Source organism: Arachis duranensis, chromosome 7 (genome assembly GCF_000817695.3).
Source record: "Arachis duranensis cultivar V14167 chromosome 7, aradu.V14167.gnm2.J7QH, whole genome shotgun sequence".
In the NCBI taxonomy this organism is placed as follows: Eukaryota; Viridiplantae; Streptophyta; class Magnoliopsida; order Fabales; family Fabaceae; genus Arachis; species Arachis duranensis.
This window is the reverse complement of record NC_029778.3, coordinates 67,042,142-67,049,870: the sequence shown is the minus strand read 5'-3', so window position 1 is coordinate 67,049,870 and position 7,729 is coordinate 67,042,142. Positions and strand designations below refer to the sequence as shown.

Below are 7,729 nucleotides of genomic sequence, written 5' to 3'. Positions count from 1 at the left end.
TGCTCATTTAGAGGAAGTGCCCAAGAAGACCCCAATCGACATCTAACCACCTTCCTGAGAATATGCGACACTGTGAAGTCTAATGGTATTCATCCGGATGTCTATAGATTGCTTTTGTTCCCCTTTTCACTCAGGGACAAAGCATCTAAGTGGCTGGAATCCTTCCCGAAGGATAGCTTAACAAATTGGGAAAATGTGGTGAACATTTTTGGCAAGATTCTACCCTCCTCAAAGAATTAACAGGCTGAGAGCTGAGGTGCAATATTTCAGGCAACAAGATGGTGAAACTCTCTATGAAGCATGGGAGAGGTTTAAGGACTTAACAAGAAAATGCCCACCGGACATGTTCAATGAATGGATTCAACTTCACATTTTCTATGAAGGTCTTTCTTATGAGTCAAAGAAGGATGTAGACGATTCATCAGAGGGCTCTCTAAACAAGAAGAAAACAATTGAAGAAGCCATAGATGTCATTGAGACGGTAGCTGAGAATGACTACTTCTATGCTTCTGAAAGAAGCAATACTCGAGGAGTAATGGAGCTGAACCACATAGATGCATTGCTTGCTCAAAATAAGATGATCACCAAGCAGCTCACAAATCTCACCAAGAAGGTAGAAGAAAACTAAGTTGCAGCATTCATCACTTCATCACCAGCTCAAGAAGGAGTGAATGTAGGAGAAGAAGGTGATTAGGAACAAGCCAACTATGTTGGAAACTCACCCAGACAGATCCATGATCCATACTCCAAAACTTATAATTCTGGATGGAGAAATCACCCTAACTTTGGGTGGAGAAATCAACAAGACCAAGGCCAAGACCAGAGACGCCACAACCATAATCCCAACAACAATGCAACTCACCAACATACCTCACAGAGATCCTATCAAGACCCACCTAATCACCCTTCACAACCACCTACTCTCAACCCACCATCACCAACCGAGGATAGACTTTCCAAAATTGAGACTCTACTTGAAAGCATATGTAAGGAAATTCAAGATAGTAAAGTTTTCCGGTAAGAAGTGCGATCCAATATGCAAAATCAAGATTCTCCCATCAAGAAACTTGAAACACAAATTGGCTACCTATTCAAGCAAGCCCCTGGCCACAACATTCATAGCAACACTAATTCAACTCCAATGGAGGAGTGTCAGGCTATCACCCTCAAAAATAAGAAGGAATTGAGAGAGACCCACAAGAAACCACCAGAGAAAAACTCGGATGAAGAAGAAACGTGACAATAGGAAACTCAAGTCACCACTCCTAAGTCACATCAAGAGGGAGAAGTGCTAAAACCATGTTTTTCAAAAGCCCTATACCCCCAGTAATTAAAGAAGAAGGGAGAGGACAATCAATTCTCAAGATTCTTGGAAATCTTCAAGAAACTACAAATCAACATACCCTTTGCTGAAGCAATAGAGCAAATGCCACTCTATGCCAAGTTCTTGAAGGAGTTGATGACCAAGAAGAGAAGCTGGAAGAACAATGAGACTGTGGTACTCACCGAAGAATGCAGTGCCATCATCCAACACAAATTGCCCCAGAAATTGAAGGATTCTGGGAGCTTCAAAATCCCTTGTATCATAGGGAAAATCATAGTGGATAAGGCTTTATGTGATCTAGGAGCTAGCATAAATCTGATGTCCTTAGCAATGATGAGGAAAATGAAGATTGAGGAGGCCAAACCAACAAGAATGGCCCTGCAACTAGCAGATCAATCATTGAAGTTTCCTCACGGAATAGTAGAAGACTTATTGGTGAAGGTGGGAGATTTCATCTTTCCAGTAGACTTCATAGTATTGGACATGGAGGAAGGAGCCAAAACCTCTATCATCTTGGGAAGGCCATTCTTAGCCATTGCCGGAGCCATCATTGATGTCCAAAAGGGTGAACTTGTCCTTAGACTACATGAGGAGAAAATGATATTCAATGTGTTCAAGGCCATGAGTTACCCACAAGACTCATTGGGAGAATGTATGAGGTTGGACTCGGTGGATGCTGTGGTGCAAGAGACTTTTAAAGAAGAACTTAAGGAGTTAACAGAAGAAGAGGAATCAGCATCAAGCGAAGAGGCTGCAACAGCTGAAATGCATGTTCAAGGCACACAAGAAGGGAAGGATGAAAGAAAGGAAGCCACCCAAACTTGAGCTAAAGGCATTGCCGCCCACTCTCAAGTATGCATACTTAGGAGAAAGTAAAAGCTATCCAGTGATTATAAATTCAGCCTTCAGCCAAGAACAAGAGGAAAAGTTGCTTCAAGTCTTACAAAAGCATAAGGATGCCATTGGATGGACACTTGCTGAGTTGAAGGGAATCAGTTCGGCCATATGCATGCATAAGATACTATTGGAAGACGATGCTAAACCTTCCATTCAACCCCAAAGGAGGTTGAATCCAGCTATGAAGGAAGTGGTACAAAAGGAAGTCATGAAGCTGTGGCAGGGAGGAGTAATCTACCCAATTTTGGATAGCCCATGGGTCAGTCCAGTCCAACTGGTCCCCAAGAAAGGAGGAATCACTGTGGTACCCAATGAAAGAAATGAGCTAATCCCTACAAGAACTATAACAGGATGGAGGATGTGTATTGATTACAGAAAGCTCAATGAAGCCACAAGAAAAGATCACTTCCTACTTCCCTTCATGGATCAGATGCTGAAAAGACTTGCAGGACATGCATATTATTATTTTCTAGATGGTTATTCAGGATACAACCAAATAGTGGTTGATTCAAGATACCAGGAGAAAACATCATTCACTTGCCCATATGGAGTGTTTGCCTACATGCGCATGCCATTTGGGCTATGTAATGCACCTGTAACTTTTCAACGCTGCATGCTTTCCATCTTCTCGGATATGATAGAAAAGTTCATTGAAGTTTTCATGGATGACTTTTTAGTATTCGGAGATTCCTTTCCTAATTGCCTAAATCATCTTGCCTTGGTATTAAAAAGATGTCAAGAGACCAACTTGGTCTTGAATTAGGAAAAATGCCACTTTATGGTGACAGATGGAATAGTCCTTGGCTATAAAGTTTCTAACCAAGGTATTGAGGTAGACAGAGCTAAGGTGGAGCTAATTGAAAATTATCTCCACCAAGTGATGTCAAGGCAATTAGGAGCTTTTTGGGGGCATGCTGGCTTCTACAGAAGGTTTATCAAAGATTTTTCAAAGATAGCCAAGCCCTTAAGCAATCTCCTTATGTCTGATACACCATTTATCTTTGATGAGAAGTGCATGCTTGCATTTGAGAACTTAAAAAAGAAGTTGTCCTGAGCTCCTACCATCACCCTACCTGATTGAAATCTACCATTCAAACTGATGTGTGATGCATCTGATTTCACAGTTGGGGCAGTGTTAGGACAGAGAAAAGAAAACTTGGTGCATGTCATATACTATGCCAGCAAGGTCCTTAACGATACTCAACGAAATTATACCACCACCGAAAAGGAGTTGCTGGCAATAGTCTTTGTATTTGACAATTTTAGATCATACCTCATTGGCTCTAAAATTATTATTTTCACTGATCACACAGCACTCAAATATCTATTTGCCAAACAGGAGTCAAAACCAAGACTAATCAGATGGATCTTATTGTTGCAGGAATTCAACATTGAGATTAGAGACAAAAAGAGTGTGGGGAACAAGGTAGCAGATTATCTATCTAGAATCTCTTGTGAAAAAGATGCTACACATGATACAAGCGTAAATGAGTTCTTCCCAGATGAGCAGTTAATGTTGGTTCACAAAGCACCCTGGTTTACAGATATTGCCAATTTTAAAGCAGCTGGTGACCTACCCCCTGGGATCAACAAACATCAAAGAAGAAAACTCATCAATGATGCTAAGTATTTTATTTGGGATGAACCTTATCTCTTCAAGAAATGCTCAGATGGAATCCTTAGGAGGTGCATTTCAGAAGAAGAAGGACGAGAGGTCTTGTGGAGTTGTCATAGCACTAGCTATGGAGGTCATTTTGGAGGAGAAAGAACCGCAGCAAAGGTACTGCAATGTGGGTTCTTCTGGCCCACTATCTTCAAGGATGCTAAGGAACTGGTGAGGAGCTGCAATGAGTGCCAAAGGGCTAGAAATTTGCCCAAGAGAAATGAGATGCCACAGCAATACATTCTAGAACGTGAACTGTTCGATGTATGGGGGATCGACTTCATGGGACCATTCCCAACCTCATATTCGAACAAGTATATCTTGGTGGCAGTGGACTATGTATCTAAATTGGTGGAGGCTGTGGCAACCCCAACAAATGACAACAAGGTAGTCATAAACTTTCTTAGAAAGAATATATTCACCAGATTTGGAGTCCCACGAGCCCTCATCAGTGCGGAGGGAGTCATTTCTGCAATAGACCATTGGAGACACTACTCCTAAGATATGGGGTGAAGCATAAGGTTGCCACACCTTATCATCCCCAAACAAGTGGGCAAACCGAGATATCGAACAGAGAGTTAAAAAGGATATTGGAAAAGACAGTGGGGGCATCAAGAAAGGACTGCGCGAAGAAGCTAGATGATGCTCTTTGGGCATACAGGACAGCCTTTAAAATACCAATTGGGATGTCCCCATATCAACTGATGTACGGAAAGGCCTGTCACTTACCATTAGAGTCGGAGCACAAAGCCTTTTGTGCTCTCAAGACACTAAACCTGGACAGCACCGCTGCTAGTAAAACGAGGATCTTGCAGCTGCAAGAACTGGAAGAGTTTAAGTCTCAAGCCTATGAAAACACCAAGATCTATAAGGAAAAAGCAAAAAGGAGACATGATCTCAACCTGGCACCAAGAAGTTTCGAAGAAGGACAACATGTGCTTCTCTACAACTCCAAACTAAAACTCTTTCCTGGGAAACTCAAATCAAGATGCTCGGGGCCCTTCCTAGTCACAAAAGTCTCACCTTATGGACACATAGAAATCATGGAAGAAAGCTCAAAGAGGACATTCACTGTGAAGGAGCAAAGACTCAAACACTACTTGGGCAGCATGGGGGAAGCCCCCAAACAGAAGTATAACCTCAACTAGAGAAGCAATCGTCGAGCTAGTGACACTAAAAAAGTGCTTTGTTGGGAGACAACCCAACCTGACGTAACTCTCTTTTCATGATTGTCTCAATAAAAACTTCAAGTTGAGTTCTCTGTATTGTGAGGAGCTAAGTTTGGTGTTGCACACCAAAATATTTCAAGGGTAAATGTGGAACTCTAAGTTTGGTGTACCACCAAAGACTCCAGCTGAAGAGTGCATTGCAACCCTTTAGTGATAAAGCATTGCTCTAACAACCAGAGAACTCACTTGACAGAGGTTTAATCTCTAATGCATAGTTTGTCTTTTTTTAGCTCATAGTTGTTTTCTTAATAAAAGAACATGAGGTTTCTGCATGTATTTAATTTGTTGTATTAGGCAAGGAACTAAGTTTAGTGTTCACACACCAAATTAAGTTCAGAAATTCACAAACATACATGCATGATAACTGTTTTGCAAGTACTTAGGGAACAAGCAACTTCTAATAGTGTTACAGGAATTCAATCAATCTCAGGGAATAATCATACCTCATCATCCAATGAGACAAACAAGGATGCAAATGCTAGGATGATAATGCCAAGGAAGACATCATGAGGTTGTATTGAACTGTCTCAGAGTTGCAGTACTTTAATTGGAAAATGATTGAATATTGTCTTAGAAACTTTCATATTCTGCTTGTTCCTCTTTATTCACATCCAAGTGTGCTAATCTAGGTCCCTAGCTTTCATTTTCATCTTGCTTATATGTATGCTTGTCCTTTAAGTCAATCAAAAAGAAGATGTTATGAAAAGAACAAGAGTGGAGTTATCTTGTGAAGTAAATTCTGAATGTTTGTGGTGGGGTGATTAATTAGCTAAGTTGGTTCACCAACAAGGTAGGAAGGCAACTATCTATCCTGAATCATATGCTTGAAACACACCCCAGGAGACTAGCTAATTGATAAGATCCTAATAAAAAAAGAGAAAGAGCAATAAAAGTTGAAAAGGAAAGAAAAACAATAAGAGATAATGCTAGGCACCAAGGGCTTGAAGATTGAGGCATGTGTCTGTGGTGTTCATGTGCAAAGGATATGCTTGGATGAATAACATCTTAGGGGTGCCTTATCACTTGGTAACTTGGGTTAACTAATCAGGGATTATCAGCTGAAAGTCCACTATCAAGAGTAATCTTTGCTACATAGCACTTTGTGAAGGACCATGAGGCAACGTTAGTGGTCACATTAGTGCCACTAACATTGAAGTTAATGTGGACCATTTTGTGGTTGGAACGTTAGTGAAAAAGGTGATTGCCACTAACGTTCTCGAACCCACATTTTCACTTAACGTTAACACCACTAACGTCCTAACTAACACCCATGCCTAACCATACTTTTCTGCAAGCTGAGCCCACTGAAGGTTGTAACTTCTTTAACTCAAGATCTAAGGCCCACATCCAAGACTTGAAGAACTCACTAGAAGATCAGGAAGAGTAGTATATATAGGAGTAGTTTTGAACTATAGAGAAGCTTGGCACTTTAGAGAACTACCCTCTGCATATTTACTTTTCTGCATTTCCTAGTTAAGCATGTATACTTCACTACCATTTTCCATTCCTAGAGCTATGAACAACTAAATCCCTTTCATTGGGTTAGGGAGCTCTGTTGCACTTTGATGGATCAATTATAGTTTTCATTCTTCTTTCTCTTTCTTTTCTCTTGATTTACTAGAAAGCTTTCAATCTTAATTCAATTGGTTAGTTGTCTTGGAAAAGAAACTCTCCATAATTGGATCTCCTTTGAGCCTTGGAAACGGGATGAAGAGATCATGCTAAAAATGCTTTCTCATGTTAGACCAAATTGGGTTTTAGGCAGATATAGTGACATGTAATCCTCCCAACACTTTGATTTGGAAATATATGTGGTATAATCAGTGACCATACTTCATCTCTTCCCAAGAGCAATTAAATCAAGGAATTGGGCAATTGTTCAAGCTTAGAGAGATTGGATTGCCAAGGAATTGGGATCCAATCACTTAAGATTGCCAAGGAGATCAATGAATGCATTGATTGAGGAATAGATGAGAATGAATTTGATCCGGAGAATGCAACATCTCCTAAGCCTAATGAATTCCCCATTTCTGATCTCACCCATTCTCTTTACTTTTTGCTATTTATTTCCATGTTCATCTCCCCAAATCCCCATTTAAGATTCTGCACCTTATTTTCTGTAATTTACTTTCCCGCCATTTAATTTTCTGCAATTCTCAACTATATTCTGTTTAGCTCAACTAGCTTACTCTTCCAACTAAAGTTGCTTGACCAATCAATCCTTGTGGGATTCAACCTCACTCTATTGTGAGTTTTACTTGATGACAATTCGGTATACTTGCCGAAAGAAAATTTGTTGAGAGACAAGCTTTTGTGCATCACTTGTTTAAAAAGGGTGTTGATGGAATCTTGAGAAGGTGTATTTCACTAGAGGAAGGGCAGAAAGTGTTGTGGCAATGTCATGGATCTGCATATGGAGGCCATTTTAGTGGACAAAGAACAGCAGCAAAGGTGCTCCAATGTGGATTCTTTTGGCCAGCGATATTCAAAGATGCAAAGGAATTAGTGTCAAGGTGCAATGAATGCCAAAGAGCTGGCAATCTACCCAAGAAGAATGAGATGCCACAGTAATTCATCCTAGAACTTGAGCTGTTTGATGTATGGGGAATTGTCTTC

At 40.5% G+C, this 7,729-nt stretch overlaps 1 non-coding gene across 1 annotated transcript; it reads right to left on the bottom strand.

The window, feature by feature from the left end:
* Positions 1 to 241: 241 nt before the first annotated feature.
* On the bottom strand, positions 242 to 343 carry LOC127740929 (small nucleolar RNA R71). Its single transcript, XR_008001785.1, has one exon. It is a non-coding gene; the product is annotated as a small nucleolar RNA R71 (small nucleolar RNA).
* Between the last annotated feature and the right edge of the window lie 7,386 nt (positions 344 to 7,729).